The sequence below is a fragment of the Dermacentor albipictus genome, chromosome 6, assembly GCF_038994185.2.
Source record: "Dermacentor albipictus isolate Rhodes 1998 colony chromosome 6, USDA_Dalb.pri_finalv2, whole genome shotgun sequence".
NCBI lineage: Eukaryota > Metazoa > Arthropoda > Arachnida > Ixodida > Ixodidae > Dermacentor > Dermacentor albipictus.
In genome coordinates this window covers 88,685,437-88,701,748 of record NC_091826.1, presented here as the reverse complement: position 1 = coordinate 88,701,748, position 16,312 = coordinate 88,685,437, and the positions used below count along the sequence as shown (strand labels likewise).

The 16,312-nt window shown below is 41.1% G+C and overlaps 1 long non-coding RNA gene across 2 annotated transcripts; it reads right to left on the bottom strand.

Moving 5' to 3' along the window:
* Window positions 1-1,554: 1,554 nt before the first annotated feature.
* On the bottom strand, window positions 1,555-14,654 carry LOC139061281 (uncharacterized). Of its 2 annotated transcripts, none has more exons than XR_011515323.1 (4): window positions 14,507-14,654; window positions 12,941-12,982; window positions 9,581-9,785; window positions 1,555-6,890 (listed from the first exon to the last, which is right to left on the bottom strand). It is a non-coding gene; the product is annotated as an uncharacterized lncRNA (long non-coding RNA). The 2 variants fall into 2 exon arrangements; XR_011515324.1 differs by having other exon boundaries at window positions 9,581-9,669.
* Window positions 14,655-16,312: the final 1,658 nt, after the last annotated feature.

Sequence of the window (16,312 nt, the reverse complement as noted above, 5' to 3'; positions counted from 1 at the left end):
AGGGGCGCCTTTCGGCAAAGCCACGAACAATCTTGTGCAAAGAAAGCATGCTGTGCAAGAAAAGAGGATACTAGAAAAGTTAAAATGTTTTCGCCTCCTTATTGTGTCGAATTGGAAGTTCTCATGACGCATGACCTCCAGTTCATGACTAAACTCGTAATATAGTTTTGATACCTGTCCTATACTTCGAACAGGTCGTACAAAACTGAGCGTGTGGGTTCTGTTGAAAAAGTGCATAATTTACTACGTTCAGCATATAGAGGAATGTCTTGAAAACTATTCCAAAGAGCATTGTTCTGAGCAAGTTGTCTTGATGCTCGAATGCAACCGAATTGAGTTACTTTCAAAAACAATTCACGGTGACCCGAAGCTGCGCGGTCATTAATACCTTTGTTCACCACTCTGTTCTTGCCCGACCTCATTGCATGATCGACCGCCGAACAACATACGCTTCTCCTGCATTTACTGCTTCTTGCAAAAAAAATCGGTGTTGCTTGTTGTTAGTTGCCTTGTAAATGTGCCATTTATGCCTACGTTGGAACAGAACGACCTTAGTGAATTAAAAATTAAAGAAAAACCATACGCAATATGCTTGTGAGGAATTTCATAATCACCCTTACAAAAAATTGCTGAAAGGTTATTGAAATATCATTGGTCAACGTCAACAAATGACCGTGAAAGATCATTGAGGAATTGTTGAAACATCATTGAGGAAATTGTTGACAGGTGTTGATAATTGGCCCGCGACATTTTGTCGAAACATCAATGTGGCCTCTCAATTTGAAAGATCATTGGCATATCGTTGAAACTATGGTGTATTTCACTCTTGAAAGCCCATTGAAGCATTGTTGAAATGTGTTGTTTGTCAATGTTAAAAGCCCATTGAGGTATGCTTGAAATGCGTTGTTTGTCAATGTTGAAAGCCCATTGAAGCATTGTTTATGCTCAAAATTGAAAGCCCATTGAGGTATTGTTTAAATGTGTTGTTTGTCAATGTTAAAAGCCCATTGAAGCATTGTTGCAAATGTGTTGAGTCTCAAAATTGAAAGCCCATTGAGGTATTGTTTAAATGTGTTGTTTCTCAATGTTGAAAGCCCATTGAAGCATTGTTGCAGATGTGTTGAGTCTCAAAATTGAAAGCCCATAGAGGTATTGTTGAAATGTGTTGTTCGTCAATATTGAAAGCCCATGGAAGCATTGTTGCAGATCTGTTGAACATCAACACAAATTACGTTGAAAGCCCTTTATGCACCACTGGGTATTTAGCAGTTTAAACCTGCACTTTCCTTAAAATACTGCTCAGCTGCGTTGCACATAATTACCTTTGATGTCGCGGTGGTATGTTTGCTGTGAGAGGATAGGAATAAAATTTAAATACAGGCGTTTTGTATCGCAGGCCTCTGTCACCCTGTGCTCAAAAGCATGCTCCTAGATTGCCTGTAATAAATCATATTGTAAAACTGCTAACAGTAATGTTATACCACTTATTTCAATTGTCAGAGTGAATGGTCCTCCAAAAAATCAAGAGTGCTGAACTGATGCAGACAAAAACCATTTTTCTAGGTGAACTGTTTATTTGTAGCCAAACATCTGTGTAAATGTACAACCATTTGTAGTTTGAGATCAGAAACTTCTTAAAAACTATAGCACAATACAAACTTCCTGCAGCTTGACACCATAACAAAATTGAATACTGAAGATGTAGTCTGTGTGGCTCTCAAGTAAAACACATTTCCCAAAAGAAATAAATTTTAAAAAATAAATACCTAAATAAATAAATGTACAAGCAGACTGACATGACTCTAAATAAGAACACTCAAAAAAGGCACTTGCTTTCTCTATTAGGTAGCCAGTGGTACTATAACCATGGCACGATTTATTGAGCCCACAGCACTTAACTGAGACCTGATATGCAGGGTGGTTATCTTTAAGTTTCATGGAACTTATTGAAGACTGACTGTTGCAGCTAACATAATTCTAGACACAGAGGGCCAAACATTACTTGCATGAGATATCAAGACACCATAGTCAGCTGATTAACAAAAGCTCAGTTCCTAATAAAGTTTTTACGAATTGTAGCCGGTAATTTTGCAAGCTGTATGCACTTAGAATGAATCTCCAAAATGACACTAGTAACGAGACAGATGCCATCAAACTGGCTGTAGAAATACACTGCTGTAGCACTTACTTTTTTTTAAACGCACTGTTATGCATTGAAGCACAAAAGTAACCGGAATGCCCATGTATTTCACATTTATGGAAAAATCTCAAAACTGGAGTCATCCTGGAAATTAATTTCAAGTGAATGTCTTGCAAACTCACTGGCTACAATTTGCAAACTGAAATATGTGCCGTGATGTTATAAGTGAATTAATAAGTTTATGACAATCAGTTTAATGTTTCCATTTCTTGTGCTAGTAATGTCCACCTCTGAATAATCCAGCTCAAGAACAAGAATTATGTTACCTCGCAGACAACTTTAAAAAAATCTGTAAAACTGAAAAAAGGATCACTTTACAATCCTTATTTGTTGGTTGAATGGTGTGTGCCAATTTCAGTAAACCTTACATACTTTTGAAACGTGGCAATAACAATAAGTGATTCTTATGGGAGCAGTTTATTATGCTGCATTGCTGTTGCATGATCCAGTTGTTTTCTGGCATGATAACGTTCCTGCGCAGGCCATTCCATATCAAGCGACTTATTCATATTAACTGCTTCAGAGTTTTACATGAAATAAAGACAGCTATTAGTGATGTGCTGGAATACAGCAAAGTTACTCCTGGAGTGAGTTCCACTTCAATTTTATTCACTGCCACAAAAAATAACAAAAGAATTCAGAAGATATGGTTTTATGCAAACATGAAAGGCACATCATTGCCATTACTGGAGATTTTTTGTGGCATATTAAATTTAAGCCGACTTATACCTATTAATTTTTACTCATCTATTTAGACAGTAATAAACCATTTTTACAAAGTTATGTAAAATACCGTTCTTACTGAACTCCAAAAATGGCACAGATGCACATGCATGTATGTGATTCCATGCCGAATCGACAAGCGTTTTTTTGACACGGCACATATATCTGAAACATTACCATATGTTTACTAGAGTTCGAAGCTCGTTATACACTTTTATTTATTTTTGCCAGATATTTTGTAGCATTTTTGGGAGTTTAGTTTTCCTGTTCAGCTGAGCTAGAGGACATCAAATGTCCTCTAGCTTTTCATTGTTTTTTTTCAAATTGTTTTTCAAATGAGCATTGTATTGATCGAGGCTTTCAAATGGTGCGCGTGGAAATGCGGTGAAGTGATGCAACTGCCAAAATAGTGAATTTTTCAAATATTTGAATACTTCAATTGCTTTTGGCACCGGCAAAAATGAGTCAAATTGCAATCCGTTAGTATTTGTTTTCGTAAGAAAAAATTCACAGGACAGAAATTGAATACAGAACGGTAGCCCAGGTGACATAGTATAGCAGGAAAATATATGAAGCTCTGAAGGTTCAGATCTGATCGCCTGTAAAGAAATTTAATCTTTTGCAAGAAGCTTCATATTCAAGGAAAAAACAGCTTTTGTAGTTGGCCGAAAAATATGTGATACATTATTGGATAGCTCAACATGTCTGCTATGCATGTGCTAAGTTAAAGAAGGCATTTTTAAATGCGAGAAATTCTTTTTTGAAACTTTGTCAGCACCGGCTTTTCTCAGATGTGCGCACAGTTTGCTTGCCGGGAATGCAGATGGCAAAGCTGGCTTCGTATGCAACACAGATGACAGAGAAGCGGTGTTAGGGTGTGCATTTTATTGCCAATGGACACATGCTCTAAGGCAACGAGGCTTGTGTTTGGCGTGGGCCAGGTAAACCATACAGCCATTGCACATAAAATATCAATACGAGGTCTGTCAGAAAAGTATCCGACCTTTGGCTGAAGAAAAAAAACTGGCATAACTGACGCGTTGGAAATCTAATCACCCTCAAAGTAGTCTCCTTGGGAATCCAGCCACTTCTCCTAGCGGTGCTGCAATTGCTAGAAGCATTCCGAGAAGGCCTCTTTCCGAATAGACTTTAGCTCAGCTGTCGTTGCAGCCATAATGTCTTCTATTGTCTGAAATCACGCTTGTTTCAATGGCCCCTTGATTTTGGGAAACAGCCAGAAGTCGCAGGCGGCCATATCAGGAGCCTGTCGAACTACAGGAGTCTGGTTTTTCACCAAACAAGTCTGAATCAAGTGCAGGAAAAACATTGTTGTGATGGATGTGCCAATTTCCTGTTGACAACTTCGGTATCTTGCGCCATACAGCATCACATAGGCCATGGAGGACATCCCTGTAGTAGTCTTTAGTGATTGTTTGACCCTGTGGTGTGTATCCGTGGTGTACCACACTGCGGGAGTCAAAGTAAGCAGTCAGCAACACTTTGACGTTGCTGCACACTTAGCGGTCTTTGGTTGGTGACGTGGAATGCTTCCACTGTAACGACTGGGATTTGGTTACCGGGTCGTAAGCATACACCCAAGACTTGTCACAAGTGATTATGGTGTTCATGAAGTTGGGGTCACTGTTTGTGGAATCCAGCATGTCTGTGAGACTTCAACACGAAGTTGCTTTTGCTCCACCATGAGCAGTTTGGGAACGAATTTCGTCGCAACTCTCTTCATGGCCAAATCTTCGGTGATAATGCAATGTGGATAAAATGTGCTCATGCCCACGTCTTCCGCAATTTCTTGGATAGTCACACGACGGTCCCGCATCACCACGGGGTTCACTTCGGCAATGACCTGGTCATTTCGGCATGTTGATGGCCGACTGGAGCGTCGATCGCTCCCCACCGATGTGTGGCCGTCTTCAAACTGGTTGTACCACTCCTTAATCTGTGTGCTGCTCATAGCATAGTGACCGAAAGTAGTCTGAATCTTCCGGATGGTTTCCACTTGGCTGTCACCCAGTTTCTGGCAAAATTTAATGCAGTAGCACTGCTCCAGTCGCTCCGCCATTTTCCTTGCATTAAAAACCGACGAGAACACTGTACTACCTCATTCAAACGCTGCGTCCCAGCAATTCACGCTATTGGCAGGTGGGAAAAAATTTGTGCATGCACAGAAAGGTTCAAGGGCGGCTGATGAAAACACGCTTGTTTCATATTCATCAGGTGTTCGCAAAAAAGGACAAATACTTTTCTAACAGACCTCGTACGTATTAAATATGTAAGGGAATCCTGCAGTGCTAAAAGATATGTTTCATGCAGTTTACAAAAAGAAATATCAGCTATTATGCAGACAGTAAATCCAGAATCAGCACTGATATTGTTCATACAAAGCATGTTAAAGGGCATGTCGCATTGCAATGCAACATAAAGGGAGCAGGACACTTTGTGCCCTGCTCCTTGAAGCCCAATGGTGATGCAAGTAGAAAACACCTTCATAATTAAGACTTAAAACCTACATGAGTATGAACAGATCCTTGTGGTGTTGTTTGCTACCACTGTTTCAGAGCCGGAACATGCTCATCTATAAAAGTCATATGTGCCATGTTCAGCCTGATGTGGTCAGACACCATTGGTGACCACTTTTTGCGTTCATGTTAAAAAAATAGGAGTTGAGACTGCAGCAGCGGCGCTTGACGTCACCTGCCTTCGTAATGATAAAAAAAGGCAGTCAGTTTGAGTAGTTTTTGAGGCTAATATATTAACAACCTTTCCTTGCTAGATGACATGGCTTCATATATTTATGATATATTTATGCTGTATGTGTGATCCACAAATGAACATTATAAAAATAATTTATCGCACTTAAATAATAATAACTTTTTGTTACTTGTCACATGTATAGCAGACATGTAGGGCTGTGTAATGATGGGTGACATATACTTTTGTGCGAACCACCAAAGCTAATTTTTTACCTTCAACACGAAGCCTGCAAAAAATTTCAACTTTACAGTTTTTTTAGCTGATCAACTGAACCTCCGAGGCTTGAAATATTTTGCAGCTATCCCAAGTCAACCAGTCTGATTTCATATTTATTTTTTGCCTTCTGTATTTCCCTACGTTAGAAGAAAATTCAAACTTCGCAAATTTTGGCAGTCACACCACTTCAGTCTCTTGACATGAACACCATCTGTATATCTGGATCATACAATTTCCCTTTCAGAAGAAACGTGTATCAGTGCCTTCTAGCTTAGCTGGGCAAGAACAATAAATTTTGCCAAAATTCAAAAAAAAATTTTGCGAAGGAAAATAAATGGGGAGTAAGAGTTCGGAGCTTCAACTATATCTGTGATGGTCAAAAAAAACGCTGGTTGGTTGCCCTGGAATGACTAAAGTGTATGTATGAAAGCAAATTTTCTCAAACATTTTCTTGTACCTACTCAAAATCAAGCAAACTTGAAATGTTTTGCAATAATGGAGCAGTTCTTGACAAAATTGGCTGGTTTACCATGAAATGACTTTAGATACTTAAAAAATATATTAATAAGGAAACATTATCCTTACTGGAACCATATAAAAAACTAACATAAACATGTAGTGGACTACAACAAAGCACAGCACTTGTATTCTGGATTGAGCAATCCAATGTGGGCTTCTCAGGAGACTAGCATAATTAACATAAATAAAATTAACATAAAAATGTCAAGACATAGAAAGGCACATTTGTATGCTCATTTGAGAAATCCAAATTGGGCCCTTCAGGAGACTAACATAAAACATAAAATTGTCGAGAGTTACAAAAGCACAAAACTTGTGTTTCGGTTTGAGCTGTCCAACTTGGGCTCTTCAGAGGCGAAGGGGCAGGGGCAGTTGCTTCAGGGGCAGGGTCCCATGCGAGAAGCGAGGCCACAGTCCTTTACATAGGGCATGTTTGTACCAGGAAATTTGCGACACGTGAAGCCTGCAAAAACAAGCCAGAACAAGTTTTAAAAAGCAACTTCCACATGCAAAAGAATGGCATGCAATATGCCCTCGTTATAATGAAATTGATTTATGTATTTGTGTTGCTTTATTCCAATTTTCCACGGGTACAGCTTTAGAGCATGACCGTTTAAATTTATTTAGAGTGGCACAGGACTCCACTAAGTGTCAAATGCAGAAAAGGGCAAAGAGGAACAAAGCACTGTATCAAAATAACTTTATGACTATCCTCAATGTCAATGATGTGAACTTTGCTTGCTGAGAAACAAAATGGTGAAAAAAATTCATGTTCTTCATAAATAAACCTGAGCTGACAACTAAAATTATTGTAACTTTCATAAGTAAAATGTGCAGCACTTCACTGTGCTTTTCCATGCTCCCAATACAATACTGTCATGTCGCTACAATTGAGTGTTAGGTTAGGTTAGGTTAGGATTGGGGTGTTAGGTTTCCTGAGTTCAGAAGCAACCGGAACGTACTTCTTGCCTTACAATGACTTAGGACTTTCTACATTAAAGAAGACATTGCTTACAGCGAAGTATGTTTTCTGCCTCAACAACTGAATTACTGTTATAATGAGCATTCCGTGTAGTTGTGCACCAAGCTGCTTAGCATGACACATGCAGAATGTGACAGATACGAAGAAATGCAGTCTTTTAAGAGACATATGCCATAGAACTGACTTCTTTAACTCTTTTAGGCTCACTGCTGTACATCTGTGGCTGTGACGGAACGTTCTGAAAAAATTTGCCTTTTCAGAACAAAGTGTTGCCTAGCATCCCACTGGAGGTGCTGCAACCTTCTGAGACTTCTAGAAAATATTCTTATAGTGCTGTCACTCCTTGGGTTTCTCCAAAACTGATTTTTCACTTAGTTCCTTGGTGTCTGTCATTGCAGTAATTTGGGAGTGTTGCCACAAGGTTTTGTAAGTTTCATTACACAAAAAATTATGCTGCTTTATCCTGCATAAAAAAATAAAACATGTATAACTGCAAATACTCGAATGGTATTGCCAATTTATTGTTATTTTAAAAAATTATTCTCCAGTTTATTTTCTCGGAAAGTCACCCTGAAGAACTTAAATCTGCAATAAAAATATTAAGGATGCGCGAAAGTAATTTTTGAGACTGAACCGCATAATGCCAGAAGCAAATCAAATATTGGATAGCTTCTGAATCATGAACAGCTGATATCACAATTAATGTAAGATGAGCTTCACATACTAGTAATCCTAAAGTTAGCAAGTTTCTGTCATTGTTATGTTATAAGAGCTGTTTGTTAAAAGCACAAATGGGGCAGCAAAAAGTTTCTTCACATGTACAGGACTCTTCAGTAAGCATAAATCATTGCTGTCCAGCCTCTGAAGTACAGCTACTGAAGTAACGTAGCCTGGTCTGCTATACTTACAAGTTCTTACGTTTTATGTCTATACTATGTTATCGGAGGTGAAAATTTACCGTACTTTGGCTCAAATTTCATGTTTTATTGGTGTTTCGAAATATTAGAATATTACTTGCATTTACAAATAGTGACCATTCAAAGACTAAATTGAATAGCACACTATTCAATTCGAAAGTTTTGAGTATATGCACACCACAAAAGATATATAACTCCTAAATTAGAGAGGCATATTTCTCCCCAAAATGTGATCCTCAACGGGCTAAACAAGAGCGACAGAAAAGCCCATTCATCTTTTTGTTAAATTTAAGCCCATAATCTACTTGGCAATGGTTCATAACCTTGTTAACAGGTAGGTGAAGTAAGGAAGCAGGAAACAATTCTAACAATTTCAGAATGGGAGTAGTGGACATGTCCGAAGGTCTGTACGAAGTTTTATACATTAGACCCCAAGAGCCTATTCTCCATTTATTGAAGTATATGGGGAAAAGCCACATAAATATGTTTTCATATCTTAGAATACAAAGTGATAAACTGCATGTTAATAAATACGAGTCATAGGTTAGGTGCTTAGAATAAGTAAGCATCCACTAAACATAGTACTGTTGACAGTGAAGCTGGCAACTCTGTCCCTGTTGTTTCTTTGATTGAAACAACCAAAAGAAAATTGCCACACCACTCAGGTTCCCTCTCCTGAAATGTTGCTGTCTCGGATCACATGGACCTCCTTCAAGATAGGAGCAACTTTGATTTGATGTGGTCTGTTAAAATTGGTGAAACTACTGTTTCACATCTCAGAACCTGGAGAGCTGTTTTGATTTCTGCAATTTGGTGAACGTGCTCCTGTTCGAGCTGAGCAGTAACCACACTTGAGCAGAGCTTCTCCGCAATTCGTGTATTAGAATAACACTTTCAGGCTACCTAAACATGTCCTCCATGCCAAAAGATTTGGAGCGTGCTACACAGACAACTATTTTTTGCAATGACAGCCAAGTAGCACTGCTAATGCACAAATGCAGCTCATTTTATGTGGTGGAGCCGCTAAAAACTTTCGGCAGTGAAGGCAGCTTTTAAATTTTAGAAGCATTTGAGTATGGCGGCATTAGGCACTTAAGATCATATGAACAGCCATTCCAAATGGTAGGCTATTGCAGCACACAACTGCACACACGGGCTACTTGAAAGTCGTTTGTTATGCCAATGGTAAGTTCATAATTTTAGAAAAAAAATGTGATTGTAAAAATGCAACCGGAAAGGATATATGGTACTTGCCTATAACAGCACTGAGCCTGGTGGGGTCAAGAGCCTCTGTTGCCCCTTGGTGTTATTTCCAAAGCCCAAATGGCCCATGAGCTCCTCCTCTGTGAACACATGGTGAAGCAAAGCCCTTGCAAACTTTCCTGGTCCACCATGGCAGGCCATGGCAAGCTGTGCCAGGATAACCTTCTCAATGTGCACTCTTACAATCTATGTGAACCTGCATGTTTAAGTAAATGTTAGCAAAACAGTTTTAAGCCTTTCAAGCACATTCACACAACAGCACTACTGCAAATAAATTACAAAAGTACCTGTTGCAAATCTAGAATGCTAAACTTGACTTCTTACAAGCTTCTTATGCTGTCTGGATGCCACATGTTTCAGAAAAACAATCCAGCACAAGCAATAATAAACCAAAGTATCCAAACATCTTGTACTAGAAAAAGGGAGTACCAGCGAAACACAAATGACACGCACAAAAGGAAACGGCATTAGACATGAACGGACATTAGGACGAACCAGCGTTCGTCCCTGTCTAACGTCTTTTCCGTGTGTGCGCGTCCTCTGTTTTGCTGGTACCCCCCCCTTTTCAAGTTCATCATGCACCAACTGGCCCAAGAGCTTGCGCTAATGCACATCTAGTATGATTTATTGTAATTACCATTCTTCGGATACTTCATATTTTCAGGTGTTTGTCTCGATTGTTCCATCCATTTGTGTCAATAGGTAGTCCATGGTCTAATGGGGAGATTGGGCTGCTATGTTGAGGGAAGGGTTCAAAATCAACCGTTGGAACAGCTTGGGTGACTAGGTATGCAACCCTGGGCATATGCCACTTTTCAATGAATCTCTTTCACGCTATCTTGGGCAACTGCTGCTGCTTGTATTGGCAAGCAGCATTAGGAGCTCGAAGAGGGACATGATTGTCGATCATTACTAAGATTACCACTACACATCACATTCGCTTGCTGTGCTCCAGAAGTAAAATGTGAGATTACACTCCACTGCATGAAATGTAAATAAGCCGCAAGGACAGTATGTGCCAACCACCGCCTCAATTAAATTAATCTACTCGCAAAGCACAGGCTGCACAAGATCACGGAGTGAACTCAGAAGTTTGTGGACAGTCAGTTGATGTCCATGTAAGGGACCTTTAGGGTGACTCGGTCAGTTCCTCGATGTGCATCATCATGCCGTCACACATTGTATTACAATTCTATCTGTCTCGTTGTACCACTAATAGTCATCAAGTATCACAGAATTCAAAATATAAATAGACACTTATATCTACTGTTTATTTAATTTTTATGGAAAATACATTGAGCATTAGTTTTTGCAGAGATCATGAATTTTACAGCTTAAAGGAGCACTAAAGTAAAATTAAATTAAATTCTGGCATTTTAAGTGCCAAAACGACAATCTGATGTTCAAGCTTCTTTTACATGCAAGCGATTCAGCAAATGGGGCGAACAGCGGTGCGGCGCTGCGAAGCTTTCAGCGAGGTTTCGTTTCACATGCATTGCCGCCGCGCGTTTTCCGCCGCTGCGAATAGCAATGTTCTTGGCATAAAACAGAGGACTTTCAGCCAGTTTCGGTAGTTTGCGGCTACCAGCATAAGCATTGCTTTGTCCCTGCCTCTCAAATTTTTATTTTATAAATACATATCCGGCGCTTAGCAATTAACAATTTGTTGAAAAGCTCTCTTAGCATGTTGCCTGTACCACACGTAGCAAGTAAATAAACATCCTCCTATGCGCAGGCTTTCCAGCACTAATCATCCGCTGGTCACGTGTTGACGTGGGCCGTTCGGAAGCGGTGCTGCCACTCTGCCGCTGCGATGAAATTCCAACTTGCCTGAACCTTGCCGCTCCCGCCGCTAGTGCCGCCGCCCCCGCTTGAAACTGATTTCTGCGGGGCGGTGGCAGGATTTGCGAGCATTTTCGCTTGCATGTGAAACAGGCTTTAGGCACGCCATAGTGGGGAACTCTGGATTAATTTTTACCAAATCAGGCTGCAAGGCACATGGGCAGTTTTGTATTTCACCTCCATCAAAATGCGGTTGTTTGATCCTGTGACCTCGTGCTTAGCGGCGCTGTGCCAACACCCCCAAGCAACTATGGCAAGAAAGCACAAAAGAGAAAAATTATTTTAGATGTATCTGCAAATGACCTTCCTACAATTCAAGAGATTCACTCATACCGTGATAAGAGGCTGAGTAAACTGTAAAAGCAGCAAGAGGAAAGATTGGTGGCAGTGCTGCCTTGAAGTTACCACACCCGCTTGCTGTGACGTCACGGATTTTGGTGTCTTGTTCAGGTGCAGCAATTTTTTTTACAAATAAAGATGCTCTTCATCGTATTCCAAAAACTCAAAATGAAAACCGTCAGGATCTTTTACTGAACCAATACAACCCAAGTTTGTAAAAATACTTGAAATCCACGATGTGACAATGAGATGTCAGCACGAAGATTTTGGGGCGATACTCAGAAAATTAAACTTTGAGCTTTATTTTCTCTAATAATCAAGCAATTACCAAGAAATTTACAGAAGTACATATTTAAAATCATGCTGTATTTTAAATTTATTTAGGGTGTCATTAGTGTCCCCTTATTACAAAACAAGGAATGCACTTCGCTGCGTAATAGGTTAACATGCATCACTGGTTCTCATTAAGGTAGGATTATCAGTATAGCAATGGGCATGCACTGGTTGCTCCAGAGGGGAGCCCTGCCACTTCCCCTCAACCTCCCAATTTCCAATTTTTTTATGAGCAGTGATGCGATTTCTGTATCCTAACGAGGCATAATGCCAAGGAGATTCATGTCATGCTGGCTACAGTATGTGGTGAGCGGCACTTCACACCGTCCAGCTCGGCATCAATCTTTTGGGAATTTGGCCCTTGAAATGCAGAAAGCCCTGATCACTGCTCGTTCTTCAGCCAACTTTCTCAAAAAGTGCTGCTGTTCTGGTTTGATACATCTAGCAGTGCACTGCTGCATGACATAGGTCATAATACCTTCGTTCTGGTAAAACTAGAAAGATGTGCACTCATGTAGACCACTAATGTCCACACTAAGTTTCTGAACGCCCCTTTCATATCAGGCATATACCCTGAAGAAGGGACATTCTATCTTTAATATGTTCACAAGTGACACTGAAATTCACTCCCAGTCCCGGTGCAGTTGCAGTCTTTCAACTGAGTGCTTAAAGGCACCACGTCTCCTAATGAAGGCACTCTGCACCAATTGATCACTGGAGCAAATGCCTTGCAGTTGCATCAGCAATGTTGTTTTTTCTGCTTCCTGCAATACATTTTCACGGCATCACTGTATTTGATTATGGTGACGCTACAGAATGGATGGCCAAAGAATTCACCTTTAGCATTCCAGCTTGGGTATCTCTCAGCTCATTTTGAATCTGAAAAAAGATGTCAGTATTAAAACGTGAAGCCACGATGCAGCAAAAGCAACAATCAAAAGAGCTACATGGACCATTAGGCTGACATAAATGGGCGGATACAAATGACTACTCATTGGATACACTGAAGTGTGGCCGCTCTTGCCAATGGCAGTGTGAGCTTGTCAAATAATTTATTCCACATTCCTCTACTTATTTTAAAAATTTTTTCCACGCATCTACTGAACTGTTATGGCCACATATTAAAGGCAGCTCCTTCATATAAAACCACAGTGTTGCATTCTTTTACTCCCCGTCTACCTGATGCTACTGAAGTTTTGCGTACTCTCAAAGAAAGAATTTCACAGAACTGCTCTTTCGACAATGCATTATTCCAAGCTTGTGGCAAAGCGTTGTCATTTAGTTCACAACGATGCGCTCCCCTTTCAATCTGTTCACTCTATAGTGCTCGGATTCAAAGAAAAAATAGCTTTTCGACATAACTAGCTACTTCTATGGTCACAAGAAACAATGCTAATTATTGATGTTTATGTTGCCGATAACGTATACATGCCGCCTCGAAACCCAGTAGGACGACAAGGCAGATATGCCAGGCATCTATTTCCTTTACTGATTTTAAAACTTTGTTAAATCAATCAGTTACTGAAGTGCGAAAAGCTGCAATTTCACGAGATTACATTATTTTGAATGTTGTAGGACCTGGAGTGCCATGAAATCTGCCTTTCCGTGAATGCTAAGAGCGCCTACGCGAAGCCGTTTGGGCGAAGCACTCGATGGCGTCGAACGAAGACGATGAAAAAAGAAAGCTGAAGGCGCGCGAACTGGTGGAAAACAAAACACACGCGGTTGGCAAGGCGTGTAACTCGATGATTTCGCAGCACTCTGTGGCATCCCCCCTATTGTATCTCACGTATTGCATAAAATCCCTGTACACCCTTGAAATTCTTTATTATTATTGCGCGACAGCCTCCTCTGTGTTTTCCGATCGCGCGAACATCGGCCGCACGGCGTGTCAGATAGCGACCTTGAAACACCGCGGAGTCGCTCGTTCCTGAAGGGAGCAGCGCAAGAGATTACACTTTCGCCGATCCCACGACCCCCCACTGCTACAAGCTCGCTCCTACGCCTTGTACTAGCGTGGCGCAAACGAAATATCTTCCGATTACAGTACAGATCGGATGGTTTCACGTCGCATTCTTTTGCGCTAATTAATAAGGCTAACTCAATCGGTGCTCGAACACCATATCAGAAATCATGGCGTACGACATGCCCTGTTTTAGCTGGCACCAAAAAGCTGCCTTACGTCACCACAAGCGGAGAGTAAAGTTAAACCAGGACAAAGCTCCATGTTATATACCACAAATCTAGTGCTGTACAACCGATTCTGGCCACGGAAGGATAGTACTAGGAATGAAAACTAGAAAAAAGGCACGCGGAAAACACGCACAAGCGCTGAAATCATTTCCGCGCTCCGTTCACCGCGTCGCAGTGGACGAACAAGGGGAATTCGAAACACTCACTCACCCTTAATGTCGGGGAGTCGGAGGCGATCATGGCGATGTTCGACGCAAGAAGCCCATAAAAAGCGAGCAACACGCACGAATATTCCAAAGATGTCACAGCGAAGCACACAAAGAACGCAGAAAACGCAGGAACCTCTCAAGCAAACGGCGTGCACGAACTCGCCGGAATGTGGAAGCATCAACAGCGCAAACGCGCAATTATACATGCACACTTATACAAATACACGCTTATATTATTATAAATTGTATGATTTGATAACAAATTTTGTAATTTCATGTTATTACTGAACAACTGTTGCAATTTGCAATTGTATGAAAGTTTTTTGCTTCGCTTCTTTGATGAACTGCTTTCTTTAGCGCAGTAACGGAGTGCACCGGCTGGAGCTAATGGAATGCGCGGGAGAAGGCGCCAAATTCAAACGTCGCAAACGCCGTGCTAATTTTTGCGCGCACAGTTTTCGTCGTTTAGATTAAAAAAAAGTATGGCGTGCCGCAACCATGCGAACTGAACTATTGACCACAAAAGTACAGAAACGTCGCTGTTTGTTCGTATTTCGACGTCTTGGCAAACTGCAGGTGGTCTGGTGTCTCATTCTTTAAACATTTGTGCGTATGTTTCTGCGCTGTGCGAGTTGTCACCGAGAACGTATTGCAGCGCAGATTGTGCTTGGTGGCCGAGCAGATTCCCAACACATTCGCCAGCACCCCGTATAGGTCAGAGAAAAGAATCTGGCCTCCATGTGAAATATGAGCACCATGTTGTACATATCCGCCAAGCTTTTCGTTTTGTTCTGTAGCGCACTAACGGGTAACATCTAAGCGAAACACACTCTGTAAAAACGATGTTCACTCCTTTCTCCACCGCACCCGCCGTGGTGGCATAGTGGCTGAGGTGTTGCGCTACTAACCCGAGTGCTTGGGATCTAATGCCGGCCGCGGCGGCTGCATTTCGATGGGGGTGAAATGCAAAAACGCCCGTTTACTGTGCGTTTGGTGCAGGTTAAAGGACCCCAGATGGTCAAAATATATATGGAGTTTCTTACTATGGTTCGGCTCATATCAAAGCATGGTTTTGGCACGTCTAACCCCAGACTTGAATTTCGTTAACGTTCCCCGCCACCTTGACCATATTTAACAAGGAGGCATGCAATGCCGCTTCCTAACACACAGCCAGGGCACTGGCCCCTTATAAAGGACGCCGATGGAAATGCAGGATGCGTCCAATCGTCGGTTGTCTATCACTGCTTGTAGGGACGTTTGTCTTATCAAACTGCACATATATATATATATATATATATATATATATATATATATATATATATGCAGGGTGTCTCTATACCCTCTAACTCTATGCCCTCTATGATGACGCGACTAAATGCATGTTGCTCCCTTTGGTATGTAGCGTGTCGCGCTATTTCTATATATTGCTTAATTAGCTAATTAGTCAAGGATAATTAACCAACTTCTGAAGCAAGGGAGTTAGGAAAGAAATTCCAATTAGAAAGTTACAGAGCAGTTGGCAACACGTCCGAATAAAGTTTCTTTCTATCTGTTAAGTAGCAGTGTTTTTCAGCTTACTGCGGATGCTCGAGAAATACAAAAAGCACCACGTGACATGCCCACCTGCGAGTCGTGATTGCACTGCTCCTAAGCCTTCTGCGCACAAACGAAAACATATCATTTAACCGGTGTGAACACCCGTCTGCTTATCGCCATCACGAACCGCAGCGAGAGAAGCACGTCGCTGGCGTCAATACCACAACCAACGCCTTAGTCACTGCCCTGTCGCCTTTTAATAGGCAACACA